General features: G+C 50.6%; 1 protein-coding gene across 1 annotated transcript in view; it reads right to left on the minus strand.

Annotated features, from left to right (window-relative positions):
- ABAT (4-aminobutyrate aminotransferase) overlaps positions 1-11,068 on the minus strand; it is an 87,025-nt gene extending 75,957 nt beyond the window's left edge. The window contains exon 1 of the mRNA XM_007188417.3: positions 10,939-11,068. The gene's annotated coding sequence lies outside the window, so the exon portion shown is untranslated. The remainder of the gene's footprint in view (positions 1-10,938) is intronic.
- Positions 11,069-12,187: the final 1,119 nt, after the last annotated feature.

Raw genomic sequence — 12,187 nt, forward strand, 5'->3', positions numbered from 1 at the left:
AAGTGTAGCCCCCGCTCGCCGCAACTAGAGAAAGCCCGCACACAACAACGAAGACCCAATGAAGCCAAAAATAAAACAAACAAACAAAAACCCCACAACTACACACCCCCTGGAATGGCTAAAATATAATAGCAAGTCGAGGTGCTGGAGCTGGAAAGGGTATGGAGGAAGTGGAACCCTCATACACACTGCTGATGGAGTCTAAAACACTTTGTTCTAGAATGTTCATGGCAACACTATTTATAGTAGTCTTGCTATGGACTGAATTATGTCTCACATGTCCAGTTTCTGGCCCTTCCTACCTCTGTGAACTTGGCCAAGAAACTTAAAACTCTCTGATTCTGTTTCCATGTCCACAGAAAGGTCATCCCTATCTGAATTATTGAGAGCATTAAATGAGATAATCCAAATAGAGCCCAGTGCCTGGCAGGTAGAAAGCATTCAACCACTCACGCTTATCATCCAATCTAATAACCACCAATACGCTGTTTCAAAGGGCAGTATTGTTGCCATTTTACAGATGAGCAAACTGAGACCCAGAAGTCACAACCTCCAGGGCGCTCAGGGGGCCAGCAACACAGCTGCTTTCCAAATACAGGACTTCTTCCTTGACCCCATAGGAGGATCTAAGAAACAGAGCCCACCCCAAGCCCACAGCAGGACATTGAGGGGTTGCACAGGGTCGAATCTGATCAATTACGCAAATGATCCGAGTTGCTGGTGGGTGGCTGCTGCTGGAAGTGCTTTGGACTTTCTCCACCCACCAGCTTTATTCAGCATTTTTGACTTTCGAACCCTGCTTTCTCATTTGCTGTGGCAGCTGGTCCTCCCAAACTCTGCTGTGATCATCAAGGGATAAGATATTATTATTCCTATTGATGGATGAGTAAACTGAGGCCAGCAAGAGCAGTGGGCATACCCAGAGGCATCCACGTGGCTTAGTGTTAGACAGCAGGGGTCGGGGTCTGTAAGCCTGGGTTTCTCTCTAGACTTGCTGCTTTTACTATGAGAGCCCGGGAGTCAGTCAACCATTCTGAGCCTCCATTTCCTACTTCTGTAACCTGATCAGTCTTTCCTCCTTAGGTTGTTGTGAGCAATGAGATGAACAAAATACACATAAAACCCTCAGAATAGCCCTAGCACCCACCAAATTCTCAGCAAATATGAGCGGCCACTGTTTATGGGTCATTGCCTTAGGATGGGCAGAGCCTGAGTTGAAACTCCGTCCAGGGGCCTCTGAATGTTTCCTCTTGTCCCTCTAGCTTATCATTACCCTGGCAGCCCAGCCCTGGATCGCTCCTGGACGCTGTCCCCAGGTCAGAACGTCCATGTGCTTCTGTGTGTGGCTCTTCTTTGAGTCTTGCTTTCAGCCCCTGGGAGGAATGTGCACTTAGGGCTGGGGCAGGATGCCAGGCATGCAAATTTGCATGCAGGCAGTAATTTGCACAAATGCTCCTTGGTGTGCTCATTTCCAGCCTGTCCCCAGAATGGCACTTGCAAAGCCAGCAGAGAGCTATTTACAGCTCTGGGCAGAGAGGGGAGGCAGGCTCTGATCCTACACAGGAAAGCCCTGCGGAGGTGATGGCTTGCTCTTTTGGCTGCTTTAAGAGGCTGTTTGGCCAATCTTGCCCTGAAGGAGCTTTGAGGTCCTGAAAGGTTTTGCTAGAAGGCCAGTGATCCACCCCAGGGATTGTCTGATTCCCTCAGGGAACCCACATTCAAAGGGAGGGGAGTGGTGTCCCTGGGCTCCCACCAATAGCTGCCAATGGACTCTAAACACCTAGAGGAAGGGATACAGGAGGCCTGTCAAAACCATGGACAGCTCTAGCCTCTCTGACGTTGCTCTAGATGAGGGCTTGACAAACTGTGGTTGAGGGGGCAGCATCTGGCCCCCCAGCCTGTTTTTGTAAATAAAGTTTTATTAGCACACAGATTCGTCCATTCATTTACATTTCACGGTGCAGTTTGAGCAGTTGCGATCCTAACTGTGTGGCCCACAAAGCCTCAAATATTTACTACCTGCCCTTTAAAGAAAATATTTGCCAAGCCCTACTCTACGTGAAGTCCCCACCATCTCATCTTTTAACAGGCTTCTCTGTCTGCTCCTTCTACAACCAGTCCACTCTCCACGAATCTTCCAGAAGGATATTACTCAAGTGCTAATCAAATCAGGTCACCTCCTTGTTTAAAACCCTTCCAGGTTCCCCAGGGGTCTCTAGGTCAAGTCTGAACTCATTATCTAGGGTCACCAGGCTGTCCATGATCTAGCCCCACTGCAGCTTCCCTCTCCTTGCCCATCCACCCTGGGTGGGCTCCGCCATATGCCTCCCCCATCCTCTGAACATTGGTTTTATAGAAAAAAAAATTGCATCTCAATGGAAAACTATGCATTGTTTACACACAACACAAACTTTTAAGATAACTGATTCTAGCCCTGTTCATTATCTTCGAGCTACTTTTTTCAACTCTTTGTAAGTTGTAGGAATCTGATAGAGAAGCCAATTCTGTTTTGTCCAACCATTTTTTTTGTCTCCATTTGTAATGCATTTCAGCATTCCTTTACTCTGTAGACAATTATGCTTTATTTGACTTTTCCTTTGAACCAGTTCCAACATCTGCTTGGTTCTCTCACTGAATGAGCTTAATAAAATCACTGACAAGTGTTTGTTTTTGCATCTGTATTTGGAGCCATGATTTTATTCCCCCCCACCACCTTTTTCCTGAAGATTTTCTTTTAACAGTTTTCCATGAAGTCTCTGAGCCCCTGTTCATGTTCTATCTGTTGAGAATATCTTTCCTGGCTTTTCTGACTTTTCCTCCTGAAATTTCCTTCCCAGCATCCCCAGGGACAGGGAACCTCTTCCTTCTCTGAGCTCTGACCGCTATCCACTCCCACACACCTGGCACTCATCTCTCTGAATGGTTGTTTACAGGCCTGTCCCCTGACAGCTAGCCTAGAAGATCCTCTGGTGTAGTAGCTGGGTGTTCGTCTCTCCCTCACCATGCACGCGCACACACACACACCCCCCACTAGTTCTGTCAGGACACACGGAAGTTGTGCAATAAATGGGCACACTCACAGGAATGAATGAATGCAGATGGCTAGCCTGCCCACCTAGACAGAAGCCACTAAGAGGGAGACCTTGTTTTCCTTGTTAATACCATACACGTGATGCCGATGTCTGGCATCTATGAAGTACTCAATAAATACTTGTTGAATAAATGGCAAAATACCACTTCAGTCCCTGTTTTTGGCCTACTTTTAAATCATCTCCCAGCTCTCCACGTTTGAAAAGCAAACCTAGTAGCCTCAGAATGCTACCCTCCCACCCCATATTTTCATGTGTCACCACCAAGGTGTTTCAACTGCTCCCCTCTAAGGAATGGATGGCCATCTCTCTGTTCTGCCTCATGGTCATCATTCGACCTTGAGCAAGACGCTGCCCCTCTGGTTTCCCAGTGGGTAAAGCAAGGTCAGTTTAGGCATTCCAAGAGATAAAATACATCAGGCAAAGAGATGAACGGCCAGTAACGCGCTAATGATGTTCCAGCCCAGACTCCGTTTACAGTGTAACAGATGCTGTCAATATAACACATCAGCGAAGTTGCAAGGGATTAGCTCTGAGTTGTGAGGGTTACGGAGATGGCCTAGGACAGGCTTCCCAAACTACTTGAATGCGCACATGAACCCCCCCATCCCACTGGGATAGTGTTAAAATGCAGACTGCATTTTGTAGGCCTGAGGGGGCCCAAGAGTCTGAATTTCTAACCAGTTCCCCAGTGATGTCATGCTGCTGGGCACTGGACCACACTTGGGTAGCAGGGTTCTAGGGGTGCTAGGACATGGTGGGTTCCGGCTTTGAAGGAATTCTCAATGCAGTGGCTGAGGGACAGATATCCAGCATGTTGTTGACAGTCCAAAGTAATAAATGTTAGCACCCAAGTGGGAGGTGCTGGCAGTTAAGACTAGGAGACCTCTGAAGATAGACAGGTTGGCGGAGGTGGGAGAAGTCTGGTGCAGGGTTCCCAAGGGACATGGAAATCGGGTTGGGAGCATTCTGCGGGGCTGGTGATTCAACATAATTCTGGTGGTGGGACCATAATTCTGGTGGTGGGACCCATCAATCTTCGTTTTAACACACCTTCCAGGGGATTCTGATGTTCAAGTGTGAGAACCATTGCGCTAGGCAGAAAGGGGTAGAATATACCAGTTGGAAGAACAGTGTTTTGTTTCACATATTAGAGTTTCAGGCACATGTCCAAACCCTGTAAATTGCATTCATTATTTCATCCATCCATCCATCCACCCACCCATCCAACATCCAACAAATAAGTCCTGAACGCCCACTATGTACCCTATTAGGCACAAGAGATATGACTGAAGTTGTAGATACACACAACTGTCTAAGCCTCTAAACCAGTGATTCTCAGCCAGGGGACAAGTGGACCCCCAGGGGACATCTGGCAATGTCTGGAGACATTTTTGGTTGTGACAGCTTGGGGGGAAGTGTGCTACTGTCACCGAGTGGAGTAAAACCCAGTAATGCTGCTAAACATCCCATAGTGCACGGACAGCACCCCCAAATGCATCCCAGCAATGGCACTAGTGCTGTCAAGAAACTTTGCTCTAAACTGGGAGCCCCTTGTGACCTAAACGGGAAGGAAATCCCAAAAAGAGGGGATATATGTATATGTATAGCTGATTCGCTTTGCTGTACAGTAGAAACTAACACAAAGTAACTATACTCCAATAAAAATTAATAAAAATAAATAATAAACTGGGAGCCCCTTGTGGGCAGGAACTATATTGTAGTCACCTTGACATCCCGAGGTCACAAGACAGCGCCTGACCCCCAGGCGCTGAGCAAATGTTTAAATGCAAGAGGAAATGGCAACACAAAGATATACTTATGTATATAAAGAAGTCTTACAACAGCAACAAAAAGACAAAGGACCCAATTCAAAAATGGGCAAAGGACTTGAATGAACCTTTCTCCAAAGAAGATATACAAATGGCCAACCAGCACATGAAAAGATGCTCAGCATCACTAGCCATCAGGGAAATGCACATCAAAACTACAATGAGATACCACTTCACATCCACCAGAATGACAATAATACATTGTAATAACAGTAATCGGAAAATAACGTGTTGATAAAAATGTGGAAAAATTGGAACCCTCACACATTGCTGGTGGGAATGTAAAACAGTGTAGTCTGGCATTTCCTCAAAAGATTAAGCAAAAAATTACCATATGACCCAGCAGTTCCACTTCCCAAAGAATTGAAAACAGATCTGTGAACCAAAAGTTGTACATACATGCCCATAGCTGCATCATTTACAACTGTCAAAAGTTGGAAACCCAAATGTCCATCCACTGACAGATGGATAAACAAACTGTGGTATACCCATGCAATAGAATATTATTTAGCCATAAAAAAGAACGAAGTACTGATACATGCTACAACGTGGAGAAGCCAGACCCAACAGGCCACATATTGGATGATGCCATTTATACGAAATATTCAGAATAGACAAATCTATTGAATCAAAAAAGAGATTAGTGGTTGCCAGGGGCTGGGGGAAGGGAGAGTGACAAGGTTTCCTTTCGAGGTGATGAAGGAGTTCTGGAACTAGAGAGTGGTGAGAGTTGCACAACACTGTGAATGTACTTAATGTCACTGAAGTGTACACTTTAAAATGATTAAAATGGCAAATTTTATGTTATATGTATTGCACAATAAATGCTCGTCCAGTCTCTACTGTGTGTCAGGAACGGTGCTCTGCATTCGGAACAGGAGGGAATGAGACCTGACTGTATGATCTCTACTCCCCAGGGATACAGAAGGGGAGAAAACCCAGCAAACAGTCATGGACCCAAGGAGGCCTCAGATGTAAGTGCTGGGAGTTCCGAGGAAAAATCGATCTCCAGGCTGGGGGCAGGGAGGGTCAGGGAGACAGCTTTTGAAGAAGGAGGGCAATTTGCCCTTGGGGAGTCGAGCCCGCTGATACGGAAAGAATGTGTGACTAGAGGCCATATCAGGCTATGCCATTCCGGGGATGGGTAAGAGAGTTTAATGCCTGAGACGCGGGGCTAGTCAGACACAAGGGAGAGGGAGGAGCGCAGACACCTTTAGAAACCCCTCCCGGACCTTCTGCAGGGATGCAGTGGAGGGAGGGGGGTGATTCGGCCTGGGTGTTCTTGAAGCCCTCAGGCTCCCACGAGGCTTTTTTCCCCTGCATCCTGGCAAGGGGGGCTGGCAAGCAGACAGAGATGGAGAGAGCCAGGGCTCACGTTACTTAAGGGGGACCAGGTACCAGGTGTTTGAACAGGGTTTCAGCTAATCCTCACAGTAACCCAGAGGTAGGTTCTACCATTGCCTCCCTCCCTCCCTTCCTCTTCCTTCCTTCCTTCCTTCTTTCCTTCCTTCCTTCCTTCCTTCCTTCCTTCCTTCCTTCCTTCCTTTTTCTTTCTTTCTTTCTTTCTTTCTTTCTTTCTTTCTTTCTTTCTTTCTTTCTTTCTTTCTTTCTTTTCTTTCTTTCTTTCTTTCTCTCTCTCTCTCTGTCTCTCTCTCTCCCTCTCTCTCTCTCTCTCTGTCTCTCTCTCTCTTCCCTCCCTCCCTCCCTTCCTTCTTTCTTTCTTTCTTTGTTTTTATACTATTGCCTTTTCCAAGATGGGGAAATGTGACACTGACAGGTAAAATGGCCATGGCCTGAGGCCATCATGCTGGGGGAAGCCCAATTCAGCTCTGGTCAGTGTGACCTCGAGACCCACCGGGATGCTGGTAGAAAGAATCCGCTGTGGCCAGGGCAGAGGCTCAGCCTGTGGACGTGAGGCCTCAGATTCCTGTCTCCTGGCCCCAGAACTCTTAGGAAGCTCAAAGGCCTGAGTTTCAGCCACTGGCAGCTTCTGGCCTGACCACTTCCCAGGAGAGAGGGACCAGGGTATGCAGGAATGTCCAGTCCTCAGACCCCGCCCGCCACACTGACCTGGGGGCCAGGCAGCTGAAAGAGCCCCAGCCTGGGCTGTAGAACTCGGGCTACAGTCCCCCTGCCATCCTTCCTGGCTGAGGGACCCTGAGCAAGTCTCAACCTCTGGGGACTGTGCTTGGCTCATCTGTAATGCACAGGAAGCTGGCTAGAGGATTCCTTTTCTTCTTCCCCCTGGATAGATTCATTGACATATATATATGTATATGTATATACACACACACACACAGGCCTGTTTCATGCTCCTTGTTTCCCTATACGTATTTGCATATACTTACTAAAATACTGTATATACTGATGCTGTAACTTTAGTGTTTTCACTAAATCATGTCTTGCAGGTCTTTCCAGGTCAGGAATGTAGCTCTCCCCAATTCTTCTAAAAAGACGGCTTATATTCCCATGTAATGGAACCCCTTCCCATCTTGGATTGCCAAGCCCTTAGGCGAACATTCCTGCATTCTACTGTGTGCTTGTGTGAGCGTTTCTACAGGAGATTCTTAGAAGTGGGATGGCTGGGCCCAAGAGCATGCAGCTTAAATTCTGAAAGAGACTGCCAAAGGATCTGAGAAGGCCCAGGAACTAGGTGATTTCTAAAACTGTTTCCTGCATGGATGTTTCTTGGACTTCTAGCAGGGAAGGGGGTAATGCCTTTAGAAGAGTCCTTTAACTTCTGTGGGCCTCCGTTTGCTCACCTGTAAAATGGGAAACCTACAGTAATATACATGGAGGTGCTCCAGACTTTCCTGTTGAAATGTGAGGGGTCAATACTGCCCTCAATATCGGGAGGCTCAGCAGTTGAACACACCGCCTCCATGATGTACAAACCAGAACGAGGAACCTGAACAAGAAGGATGCTCTCTTATGTCAATCATCCACTGTGAGTGGGGCACCTGTATTAGATCAGCAGTTCTCAATGGTGGGGGGGGGGATTTTGCATCCCCCCCAGAGGACGTCTGACAATGCTTGGAGATGATTTTAGTTGTCATAAATGGAAGTGGTGGCAAGCGGCTTTACTGGGTAGAGGGTAGGGATGCTGTTAGACATCCTACAATGCACAGGACAGCCCCCTGCCCCCCGCAACAAAGAATGATCCGGCCCCAAACGGCAACACTGCTGAGGATAAGAAACCCTGCTCTAGACCTCTCTCTTATCTGATGCCTACCCCCCAACAAACCCAATTCAAAGATAAGGAAACTGAGGCTCAGAGAGGTGGATGACCTGCCCAAGGTCCCCCGTCAGCAGTAATGGGAGTAGACTCCCGGCTCCATCTGACTTTAGGGTCTGCGGTGCATTCCACATACTGTACGGTCTCTCTGGGAAGACATCACCCTTGTCTCCAAGCAGGGGCTGACTGTTCGCTGCCTCTACCCCTGACAGATTATCTACACTGTGAGTCATAAGTTTTACCTAAAAGCACAACCTCCCTACCCAGGTTTAGAGGTTTTCTTACTTGTAATCATAATCACTGCTTCCACCCACTTGCCCTGTGCCATGCACTTTACAAAGATTAACTCATTTTACCCTGATAAGGACACTGAGGGAACTGAGTCACAGAGAAGTTAATAATTCCTCCAAGAAACACACTAAGTAGCAGATTCGGGCTCTAGACCCTGATAAAAGGGATTCAGAGACCGATCTCTCAACCCCCATGCACTACAGTTCTCCCTCATACTCTGAACTTTCACCTTGGCACCTTGGACTTGGATCCCTGCTCTAATTGGAGCACAACAGCCAACCCCTTAGCTGGAGGCAGGGGGAGTCTCTGCCTCAAGAGCCTTCCATTTGTAGGGACCTGTTTGCCGTCGCCCCAGTGGGCTGGTGGGCATCCGATGCCTCAGGAAAAGGAGCAGGCTCTGAGCTGGGGTGGGACATCGCGGCAGGGAACTTGGGGTCAGAGAGAAAAGGCAGGGATCGAGGCGGGGGGGCTCTGGAGGGAGGGGCTGTGACCTCCAGTTCTGAGGGGGGGGCTCTGTCCAAAGTGCCTGGAGCAAGCCTCACCTGCAACAGATATTCCTGCAGCAGCGTCGGCTCCAGACTCTTGCAACTGATCTCATTTGCTATCCTGAGTCCATTTGTATTCTGGCAAGCCTAGATTTGGCAGTGGGCTCAATAAAAAGATCCCAAGGGCTGAGTGGTGAAGTGCAAGGCCCTGGGAATGGATCTACAAGGTGGCTTGTTGGGGGGCAGCGCTGGGTTCCAGCTCTGTCCCTTCCTAGCTGCGTGACATTGGCAGAGCCTCTGTACCACCTCTGACAAGTGGGGACCACAGTGCCCAGAAGTCCCGGTTCTAAATATGAGGACAAGAGGTGGTGTCCGGGACCCCGGCAGCCCAGGAGTCCCGGAGAGGCTGTGACCAGCTTCGCCACCCACTGGCTAGGTGACCTTGAGCAAGTCTCTTCCCCTCCTTGTGCCTCTCTTTGCTCAACTGTCAAATGAAGGAGCAAGATCTTTGATTTGGAGTCCCTGGGAGGTCTAAGGACTCAAGACTGGGCCATTTTTCTCTCTCCAGGGCTGACCTCTTTGGGCGTCCAGGACACATGCTTCTCCTACTCCACCCCTAGGGTGAAGCTCCAAAGAGCAAAGCAAAGCTCCTTGCCTTTCTCTCCCCTGCCTCCCGCCCCCATCCTGGCCTGCCAGATTACAGCGGTGCCCAGCCCCCCTCAGGTCACCAACATCCTGTCCCTTAGTCCAGCTTCACTGAAGCCAGCCCAACGGATGGTTCCTGCAGCATCTCCCCTGGCCAAGGGCCTAGGGAATTCCACCGGGCAATGCCCAAAGGAGCTGGGGGAGGGGCAGCCCCAGGGAGCAAATTGGGGCCCTTCTGTCTGCACTGACACCCTCTTCTCTAGAAGAGGGGTTGGCCTGCCTCAGGGGAGGATATTCTGAGCACAGTCCTGTGTGTGTGTGTGTGTGTGTGTGTGTTGGCGGGGGGTGGTCCCTGCTGGTCCTGCTGCCTCAGAGGCCATCTCTGTTGGCAGTTTGGAGGCTCCTGGAATGATCTCTAGGCTCAGGATCCCAGCTTTAAGAGTTCCAGTCTTACTAAACCTCATCCTCTGGCCTTACCTCTGGCCAGGGTGGGTGAGGAAAGGTGAGATGGAATTAGGTGGGAAGGATGGGACTGGGAGAGGTGGATGGGGGGGTGTTAGTGGGATGGGCTTTGTGTAAAAGGGTTACAGAGGGGTGGATTGAGGTGGGTGACTTGGTCCAGACTGGTGACCAGACCCTGGCCCTGTTTCTGAGTGTGAAAACCCCTTCTGTTATATCTTGACTGGAGAAAGAGGGGAAATTCCCCAAATGCCTTCAGTGTGGAGGTGTCTGAGGCAACCAACCATCTCTCTCCTACGGATGGGGGTGTGGGAGGAGGTAGGTAATCATCCACCTCTAAAGGCAAATCGCAGAGTCCAGTTTCTGAGTTGGGGGGCCCAGGGAGGTCTGTATCGGGTTTGAGAGTGACATGCAGAATCTCTGGAGAGGGATATCCTCTTAAGGAGGGGCTTATTTCCCCTCCTGGAGGAAACACACCGTTATCTATGAGCTGAGAAGGGAGGGTGGGGAGAAGAATCCAAACTTAGTTTTTTAGGGAGGGGGAAGGGGCATGGGTCTCCAAAGAGATGAAGGGGCCCTAGATACCTGGGGAGGCTGGAACCCACTTTGAGGGGGCACGTTCCATTCCAGGGGGTAAAGTAAGAAGAGGAATCCTATCTCTAGAGCCGGGGGCCAGGAAGGAAAGGCCCATTTCTGAAGGGAAAAGGAAACTATTTTGCTCACTGGGAGGTGAGAGACCCTCTCTTTTCCGGGGGTGGGCGGGGGACCCGCGTCTCGGGAAGATGAGGGCTCCGTCTCTGTGAGAAGATGCCCCGTTTTTGCTCCCTGGGGCAGGGCCGAAGGATTCCGTCTCAGCTGCCGCGGAAGGGCCCGTCTCACGCGACTCTGCGCCAGGTCCTTACCTCCAGGCCCCTGCTCCAACGTTCGGACTCCGGTCTGCCAGGCACCGACTTGAGGGATCCGCGCCCTGAGCTCCGGTTCCTCCCGGTCTCTGCCCAGCTTCCCCCAGCGACTCGCCGAGCTTCTTGGCTCCGCCGAGAGCCTCTGGCCAATCAGAGCTGCCGGTTCCGGCCCTCGCTCGCACCGCCACCAATCAGCGCGTCCGCCACGGGCCACCGCCCCCGGGAGGGAGGGGGAAGGAGGGACGGGGGCACAGTCCGGCCTCCGGGGGCGGAAGAACTGGGGGCCTGGAGGAGGGACTGCGAGGGCCGGGAGCGAGGGTCCGGGCTGTGGCGGCGGCCGCGAGGAGCCCCCACCAAGCCGGAGGGGAGCCTATCTGATGGGGGGTGGGGAGCCTGTCTCTAAAAGCGGGGCGGCTCTATAGTTTGATTTCACCTGGACTTTAATCACCCCCTGACCCTTTTCTGGACCCTCGCGGCTGCGGGCGAGTGTAGCTGCCCCATCTGCACCCTGCGGCCCGGATTTCGGGCTCTGGAAACCTAGATTCGGCGTCAGACAAGGTTCCGTATCAAAGGGAGGGGAAAGAGCATCGGGCCCTCCCCCGCCTACACGTACCCCCCACCCCACCCCCCTCACGTGCTCCCCTCCCCCCTTGCAGGTGCTCAGGGCCCTCTCATTCTCTGCCCTAAGACCTGCCATTCACTTAACACCTCCTAGCCCATCAACTCCGGAAGACGAATAGCTAGTGCATAGTGGGGGCGATGCAAAGATCACTGGGCTAGGAGTCCATGGTTCATTCTGCACGATCTAGGGTAGGTCACTCCGCCTCCCTGATACTCAATTTCCTCAACAGTAAGTGGAGACAGCTGTGATAGTACCTCCTTCATGGACATAAGAGAGGTGGTAGATGTGATAAAGGTGCTTTTATAAAAATTAAAATGCTGAGGGCTTCCCTGGTGGCGCAGTGGTTGGGAATCTGCCTGCTAATGCAGGGGACAAGGGTTCGAGCCCTGGCCTGGGAGGATCCCACATGCCGCGGAGCAACTGGGCCCGTGAGCCACAGCTGCTGAGCCTGCGCATCTGGAGCTTGTGCTCCGCAGCAGGAGAGGCCGCGACAGTGAGAGGCCCGCGCACCGCGATGAAGAGTGGTCCCCGCTTGCCACAGCTAGAGGAAGCCCTCGCACAGAGACGAAAACCCAACGCAGCCCCCCCAAAAAATAAATAATTAAATAAATAAAAATTTAAAAAAAA

Source organism: Balaenoptera acutorostrata, chromosome 15, assembly GCF_949987535.1.
Source record: "Balaenoptera acutorostrata chromosome 15, mBalAcu1.1, whole genome shotgun sequence".
In the NCBI taxonomy this organism is placed as follows: domain Eukaryota; kingdom Metazoa; phylum Chordata; class Mammalia; order Artiodactyla; family Balaenopteridae; genus Balaenoptera; species Balaenoptera acutorostrata.